Source organism: Meleagris gallopavo, unplaced genomic scaffold, assembly GCF_905368555.1.
Source record: "Meleagris gallopavo unplaced genomic scaffold, MGAL_WU_HG_1.1 scaffold_18, whole genome shotgun sequence".
Lineage (NCBI taxonomy): Eukaryota > Metazoa > Chordata > Aves > Galliformes > Phasianidae > Meleagris > Meleagris gallopavo.
The window spans coordinates 36,095-44,976 of NW_028147032.1; the positions used below are offsets into that span (position 1 = coordinate 36,095).

Below are 8,882 nucleotides of genomic sequence, written 5' to 3' on the forward strand. Positions count from 1 at the left end.
CCCCCCCCCCCCCCGTTTAATATTTAACCCAAACAATGGGACCCGGGGGGGGGCGGGAATGGGAGGAGGGGGCAAAGGCTTGGGTGTCGTTTTGGGGGGGTCGTAAATTGGGGGGGGGTCTCAATTTGGGGGGTCTCAAGGGGGGGGCAGAGCTCTGTGTCTCTTTATGGGGGGGGTTATTTGGGGGGGGCAGAATGGGGGGGGCAGAGCATTGGGTGTCATTTGGGGGGGTCTCAATTTGGGAGGGGTCCCAATTTAGGGGGGGTCTCAATTTGGGGGGGTCCAAAGTGTGGGGGGAAGAGCTCTGAGTGTCTTTATGGGGGGGGTGTCTCATTTGGGGGGGGCAGAGTAGGGGGGGCATTGGGTTGAGAGCATTGGGTGCCATTTTGGGGGGGTCCCAATTTAGGGGCGAGTCTTAATTTGGGGGAGGTCCAATATGGGGGGGGGGCAGAGCTCTGAGTGTCTTTATGGGGGGGCGTCCCATTTTGGGGGGGGGGGCGGGTCTCATTTTGGGGGGGGGGGCAGAATCGGGGGGCGTTTGAGTCTTGGGTGCCATTTTGGGGGGGGTCGTAAATTGGGGGGATCCAAATTTGGGAGGATCCAAAGTAGGGGGAGGGGCAGAGCTCTGGGTCTCTTTATGGGGGGGGGTTCATTTTGTGGGGGGGGAGAATGGGGGGCGGTAGAGCACTGACAGCCATTTTGGGGGGGTCCTATTTTGGGGAGGTCTCAATTTGGGGGGAGTCCAATATGGGGAGGGGGGGAAGAGCTCTGGGTCTCTTTATGAAGGGGGCTCGTTTTGGGGGGGCAGAATGGGGGGGTTGAGCACTGGGTTCCATTTCTGGGGGGGGTCTCAATTTGGGAGGGGTCCTAATTTGAGGATCCTAAAGTCCCCCCCCTTCCCATCTCCTCCCGTTGCCATGGAAACGGCTCCTCATCCTCCCCCCTCCCCCCCGTTATCCTCGTTGCCATGGTGAGCGTGCTGCAGCTGTGTTGCCATGGCAACCGCCATCCCCCTCCCCCACCACCAGGTGTTACCATGGCAACCGTTATCCCCCTCCCCTCTCCACCAATTGTTACCATGGCAACCGTCATCCCCCTCCCCCTCCCACCAGGTGTTACCATGGCAACCGCCACCCCCCTCCCCCTCCCACCTGGTGTTACCATAGCAACCGCCATCCCCCTCCCCCCTCCCTCACCCGGTGTTACCATGGCAACCGCCGCAATGCGGCTCGTTGCCATGGTGATGAGCATCAGTATGCGGGAGGGTAATTAATTGGGGGGGCTAATTAGTTGGTGGAGGGGATTCGTTAATTCGGGAGGAGGCTAATTGGGGAGGGGGGTTAATTAATTGGGAGAGGGGGTTAATTAATTGGAGGAGGAGATTAATTAATTGGGGGAGGAGATTAATTAATTGGGGAGGGGATTAATTAATTGGGGGAGGGGATTAATTAATTGGGGAGGGGATTAATTAATTGGGGGAGGGGTTAAATGGGGGTTAACTGGGTTAATTGGGGTTGGTTAATTGGAGGAGGGGTTAATTGGGGGGGACTAATTGGGAGAGGGTTAATTGGGGGGTAAGTGGGGGGAGTTAAATGGGGAGGGAATTAATTGGGGGAGGGGTTAATTGGGGGGGTTAATTGGAGGGGGTGGGGTTAATTGGGAGGGGTTAATTGGGGTGTTAATTGGGGGAGATTAATTGGGAGTGGGTTAATTGGAGGCTTAATTGGGGGGAGTTAATTGGTGGGGTGTTAATTGGATGGGGGTTAATTGGAGGGTTAATTGGGGGTGGTTAATTGGGGGGGGTAACTGGGGGGACTAATTGGGGGGGATTAAATTGGGGGAGGGGTTAATTGGTGGGCTTAATTAGGAAGGATTAATTGGGGAGGGTTAATTAGGAGGGGATAAATTGGGGGGGTTAATTGGGGGGAGTTAATTGGGGGGCGTTAATTGGGGGGTTAATTGGGGGTGGTCAATTGGGGGGGTAACTGGGGGGAGTAATTGAGGGGGATTTAATTGGGAGAGGGGTTAATTGGTGGGCTTAATTAGGAGGGGTTAATTGGGCGGCGTTAATTAGGAGGGGGTAAATTGGGGGGACGTTATTTGGGGGGGTTAATTGGGTGGGGGTTAATTAGGGGAGTTAAATGGAGGAGGGGTTAATTGAGAGGAGTTAATTGGGAGAGGGGTTAATTGGAGGAGAGCTTAATTACAGCAGAATTTAATTGCAAAATGGAGTTAATTGGGGGGGGGGGCATCAATGGTTGCCATGGAAACAGAGCGACTGTGGAGAAATAACCACGAAGTGCCCCAAATGCCCCAAAATGACCCCAAATCCCCCCAAAGTCTCCCCCACTTCATCCAATGCACCCCAAAAAACCCCAAAATGCCACAAAAAAAACCCAAAATCATCTGCAAAATGGCCCCAAATCTCCCCAAAACAAGAACCCAAAACCCACCCCTCAAAATGATGCCAAAACCCTCCAAAATCCCCCCAAAAACCCCACTACCCCCCAAACAAACCCTCCCGTTCCACCCAACCCCCAAAACCCCTCAAAAAAACCCCAAACCCCCAAAACGACCCCAAAATGCCCCAAAATCACCTCCAAAAATCCCCCAAAAGCCCCAAATGCCCCGAGTTTGTCCCAAAAATCACCCCTCAAAAAGCCCCAAATGCCCCAAATGGCCCCAAATCCCCCCAAAATCCACCCCCACTACATCCAATGCACCCCAAAAAACCTAAAATGCCACAAAAAGCCCCAAAATGCCACAAAAAGCACCAAAATGACCCAAAATGCCCCAAAATCACTTCCAAAATGCCGCCAAATCCCCCCAAAATAAGAACCCCAAAACCACCCCTCAAAATGCCCCAAACTGGCCCCAAAATGACCCCAAATCCACCCCAAAATCCACCCCCGCTTCATCCAATGCACCCCCAAAAAAACCAAAATGCCACAAAAAGCCCCAAAAAGCCCCAAAATGACCCAAAATCACCTCCAAAATCCCCCCAACCCCCCCCAAAATAAGAACCCAAAAACCACTCCTCAAAATGCCCCAAAATGCCCCAAAATGACCCCAAATCCCCCCAAAATCCACCCCACTTCATCCAATGCACCCCAAAAAACCTAAAATGTCCCCAAAAGCCCCAAAATGACCCAAAATCACTTCCAAAATCCCTCCAAAAATGCCCCAAAATGAGACCCGAAAAACCACCCCTCAAAATGCCCCATAGTGCCCCAAAATGACCCAAAATGGCCCCAAATCCCACCCAAATCCACTCTCACTTCATCCAATGCACCCCAAAAAACCCAACATGCCACAAAAAGCCTCAAAATGCCCCAAAATCACCTCCAAAAATCCCCCAAATGCCCCCAAAACAACATTCCAAAAACCACCCCTCAAAATGACGCCAAAAACCCCAAAATCCCCCTCAAAACCCCACGACCCCCCAAACAAACCCTCCCGTTCCACCCATCCCCCTAAAACCCCTCAAAAAACCCCCAAACCCCCAAAACGACCCCAAATCCCCCTCCCCCCCCCCCCCCCCCCCCCCCCCCCCCCCCCCCCCCAATTCCGACCCCCCTTTCGGCGGTTGGAAACGCTGATGGATTTTTATTAAAATAGGAAAAAGTGCTTCTGGCCTTTTTTGCTGCTGCGGCCCCTTTAAAAAATCGCTCCCCCCCGCCCCCCCCACCCACGTGACTCCTCCCCCCCCCCCCCCACCCCCAAAACCGGTCCCCAATTAATTCCTTTATTAATTAATTCCTTAATTAGTTGGGATTTTCATCACCTCGGTGTTTTGCTTCTCCGGCCCTCGTTGTGAAGACGGGGGGGGCGTTGCACGAGGGTTTTGCACGAGGGTTTTGCACGAGGAGTTTTGCACGGCCTTCCTTCGCACGGCCGCGGCGTTGCACGAGGGTTGGTGCCTTGCACGTGGGGTGGTGCACAAGTGTGGTGCGCGCTGGGGCGCCTCTTGCACGAGGGGAGGTGCACAAATGTGCCCTCTTGCACAAGGGGCCACCTCTTTGCGCAAGGGCTGGTGCAGAAAACCATTGCACAAGGAGCCTCTTGCACAAGGGGAAGTGCACAAGTGGACCCTGGCACACGCAGTGGTGCACAAAAAGCCCTCCTCTTGCACAAGGGGTTGTGCTCATGTCTGTTGCACGAGGACCATCTTGCACAAGGGGGTGCTGCACAAGTGGACCCTCTTGCACAAGCAGTGGTGTGCAAAGAGCCCTCCTCTTGCACAAGGGGTGGTGCACAAGTGTGGTGCATATTGGGGCACTTCTTACACAAGGGGGGTGCGCAGCAGTGACCTCTAGCACAAGCAGTTGTGCACCAGTCTGTTGCACAAGGGGTGGTGCACAAGTAGAAGTGCACAAAGTGCCCTCTTCTTGCACAAGGGCTGCTGCACAAATGTGTTGCACATGTGGCCACCTGTTGCACAAGATTGCTGCACTAGTGTGTCCTCTTGCACAAGCATTGGTGCACCAGCCCGTTGCACAAGAGGTGATGGACAAGTGTGCCCTCTTGCACAAGCACTGGTGCACAAAAGGAGCTCTTCTAGCACAAGAGGCCATCTCTTGTATAAGCAGTGGTGCACCCGTCTGTTGCACAAGGACCCTCCTGCACAAGGGGCTTGTGTACAAATGTGGTGCACAAGGGGCCACTTCTTGCACAAGCAGTGGTGCACAACGGGCCCTCTCCTTGCACAAGTGACTCCTGTTGCACAAGGGACCACCTCTTACACCTGTGTCGTGTCCAACTGCATGCTGTTGCACGAGAGCTTTGCACAAGTGTGCAAGGGCTTTGTGCATTGCACAAAGGCCTCAAGTAACAGCGTGCTGTTGCACAAGATTTGCACAAGGTCCCGTGTAGTACGAGGCCTCTCCAAAAGGCCAGGCTATTGCACAAGTCCTTTGCACAAGCATGCGTTTTGCACTGTGGTGTTGCACAAGGCATTCTATGTCAGCATGCCATTGCACGAGGGCAACTTGTTCCACAGTGGTGTTGCACGAGGCCCAGCACTGCACAATGCCATTGCACAAGACGTGCGCGCACACCCACACGCCTGTTGCACGAGTACATTGCACGAGGGCACCTTCAACAGCACAGTGCTGCACGGGGGCTTTGCACAAGAACTCTTTAAAAGCTGTGCCGTTGCACAAGGCCTCGTGGAACAGATTGGTGTTGCACAAGGGTGTGGTGCAAGGCCTGGGCTTGCAGGAGGGGTGTTACATGAGACCCTGCGTTGCACCATACAGGTGCACGAGGCCCCGTGTTGCACAATGAGGGTGCACAAGGCCCAGCACTGCACCACAACGTTGCACACAGACCCACCCTTGTGTTGCACAAGGCCGTGCCACACAAAGCGGTTGCACGAGGCCCCGTGTGACACAATGAGGGTGCACAAGGCCCAGAATTGCACTAGTGCCTTGCACAAGACCCTGTGTGGCACTTCAGTGTTCCACAAGGCCCAGTATTGCACGATAACAGTGAACACAGCTCACTATTGCACCACAGCCTTGTGCAAGACCTCATGTGGCACTTCAGTGTTGCACAAAGCCCCGTGTGACACAATTTGGGTGCACGACACCCAGACCCTGTGTGGCACTTTAGTGTTGCACAAGGCCCTGTGTTGCACAATGAAGGTGAACACAGCCCACTGTTGCACCACTGCCTTGCACAAGACCCCATGTGGCACTTCAGTGTTCCACAAGGCCCCGTGTTGCACGATACTGGTGAACACTGTTGCACCACAGCCTTGCACCAGATCACATCTTCAGCGTTGCACAAGGCCCCGTGTGACACAATCCTGTTGCACGAGGCCCCGTGTTGCACAATGAGGCTGCGCAAGACCCAGCATTACACCACTGCCTTGCACAAGACCCCTCGTGGCACTTCAGTGTTCCACAAGGCCCTGCGTTGCACCACAGCATTGCACACCCCACGTGAAACCCTTGTGTTGCACAAGGCCCCATGTTGCGCCATATAGGTGCACAAGACCCAGCATTGCACCGCAACGTTGCACACAACCCTACACGGCACCCTCGTGTTGCACAAGGCCCTGTGTAGCGCTTTAGTGTTGCACACGGCCCTGTGTTGCACCACAGCATTGCAAATAACCCCGCGTGACAATTTAGTGTTGCACGAGGCTCCGTGTTGCACAATGAGGCTGCACAAGGCCCAGCATTGCACCACTGCCTTGCACAAGACCCCGCGTGGCACTTTAGTGTTGCACAAGGCCCTGTGTTGCACCACAGCATTGCACACCACTTCACATTGCACCCTCGTGTCGCTCAAGACCCCATGTGGCACGCAATCCAGGTGCACCAGGGCCCCCTGCACGCCGCCCAGATGCACGACGAAGGTGCACCAGGCCGTGCAACACATGAGCTCTTTGCACAAGGCCCCGCATCTCACGAATCCAATGGGTGCCAACACCCCGTTGCACGCTGCTGCGGGGCACAAATCTGTTGCACAAGGCCCCAGGACAAGTCTGAGTGTGAGGGCAGCTGCTCCTTGCACAAGTCCATTGCACGAGGCCCCCGTGTTGCATGGAGCTATGGCGTGTCTGTGTCTCTCACACGTTTTGCAGCTGCATGAGGGCATGTTGCACGAGGTCCAGTGTTGCACAAGGGCATGTTGCACGATGTCCCTTGTTGCGCAATGTCCCCTGCTGCACAAGGGTGTAATGCACGATGTCCTGTGTTGCACGTGGTCCCGTGTTGCACAAGGGTGTGTTACACAAGGTTCCACGTTGCACGAGGTCCCACTTTGCACTGGTGCTGCGATTTGCTGCACAAGGGTGCTGTTGCACGAGGGCCTGGGATTCCTTGCACGAGTACCTGGGATTCCCTCCACCTCCATCTCTTGCACACCCACACAAAATTCACAATGGACAAAAGGGGCACGCTTTGCACAAGGGGGGGAGGGTTGCACTGTTCAACAGTGTGCTGTGCTTTGCACAAGAGCTTTGGTGCAAAAGTGTGTGCAGTGCGTTTTGCACAAGAGCTTCAGTGCAAAGCACGCATTGCACGGCGTGGTGTGTTGCACAAGGCCCTCATTTCACAACCAAGTGCATCGCACAGCGCCGTGCAATGCACAAATCCTTCATTACAAGAGTGTGCACTGCATGGCACAAGGGCTCCCGTGCAAATCCAATGGCAGTGTGCACTGCACAAGAGCTTCGTTGCAAGGCGTAGTGCAGTGCATTGCACAAGAGCTTCCATGCAACACAGTGTGCACTGCATTGCACGAGTGCTTCTGCGCAAACCCAACTGCAGTGTGCATTGCACAAGAGCTCCAGTGCAACACAACCTGCATTGCACATTCCTGCACCTTGCACGGCGCCGTGGATTGCACGAATCCTTCATTGGAGCACAGTGTGCAGTGCAGTGCACAAGTGGTTTTTGTGCAAAAGTGTGCACAGCACTGCACGAGAGCCTCCGTGCAAATCCAACAGCAGTGTGCATTGCACAAGAGCTTCAGTGCAACACGAGGTGCATTGTACACCCCTGCTCCTTGCACGGCGCCGTGCGTTGCACAAGAGCTTCACTCAGCCCTTCAGTCTGCGATGGGGGGGAGGGGGCACCACTGTGGTGACCCCATAATGGTGACCCCATAATGGTGACCCCATAGAGCTGACCCCAAAGAGGAAATCCCATTATGATGACCCCATAGTGGTGACCCCATAGAGCTGAACCTATAGAGGTGACCCCATAGAGGTGACCCCATAGTGGTGACCCCATAGAGCTGACCCCAAAGAGGGAATCCCATTATGATGACCCCATAGTGGTGACCCCATAGAGGTGACCCCATAGTGGTGACCCCATAGAGCTGACCCCAAAGAGGGAATCCCATTATGATGACCCCATAGTGGTGACCCCATAGAGCTGACCCTATAGAGGTGACCCCATAGAGGTGACCCCATAGTGGTGACTCCATAGAGCTGACCCCAAAGAGGGAATCCCATTATGATGACCCCATACTGGTGACCCCATAGAGCTGACCCTATAGAGGTGACCCCATAGAGGTGACCCCATAGTGGTGACCCCATAGAGCTGACCCCAAAAAGGGAATCCCATTATGATGACCCCATAGTGGTGACCCCATAGAGCTGACCCTATAGAGGTGACCCCATAGAGGGGACCTCATAGGAGGGACCCCATAGTGGTGACCCCATAGAGCTGACCCCAAAGAGGGAACTGCATTATGATGACCCCATTTGGCGGACCTCATAGGGGGAACCCCATATAGGAGACCCCGTAGTAGCGACCCCATAGAGCTGACCCCATAGTGGTGACCCCATATAGGGGACCTCATAGGAGGGACCCCATTGAGGTGACCCCATAGTGGTGACCCCATATAGGGGACCTCATAGGAGGGAACCCATTGAGGTGGCCCCATAGTTGTGACCCCAGATAGGGGACTTCATAGGAGGGACCCCACTGAGGTGACCCCATAGAGCTGACCCTATAGAGGAGACCCCATAGTGGTGACCCCATAGTGGTGACCCCATAGGGCTGACTCCAAAGAGGAAACCCCATTATGATGACCCCATAGTGGTGACCCCATAGAGTTGACCCCATATAGAGAATCCCATTGAGGTGCCCCATTGTGGTGACCCCAAAGAGGAAACCCCATTCTAGTGACCCCATATAGGGGACCCCATAGAGCTGACCCCATAGAGGTGACCCCATAGGGGGGGGGACTCCATTCTGGTGACCCCCTAGTGGTGACCCCATAGAGGTGACCCCATAGAGAGGACCCCATAGTGTTGACCCCATTCTGGTGACCCCATAGAGCTGACCCCATAGAGGTGACCCCATAGTGTTGACCCCATAGAGGTGACCCTGTTGTGGTGACCCTATTGAGGTGACGCTATC

General features: G+C 54.6%; 1 pseudogene; it reads right to left on the bottom strand.

Annotated features, from left to right (window-relative positions):
- Window positions 1-4,443: 4,443 nt before the first annotated feature.
- Window positions 4,444-8,640, bottom strand: LOC146541914 (uncharacterized; annotated as a pseudogene).
- Window positions 8,641-8,882: the final 242 nt, after the last annotated feature.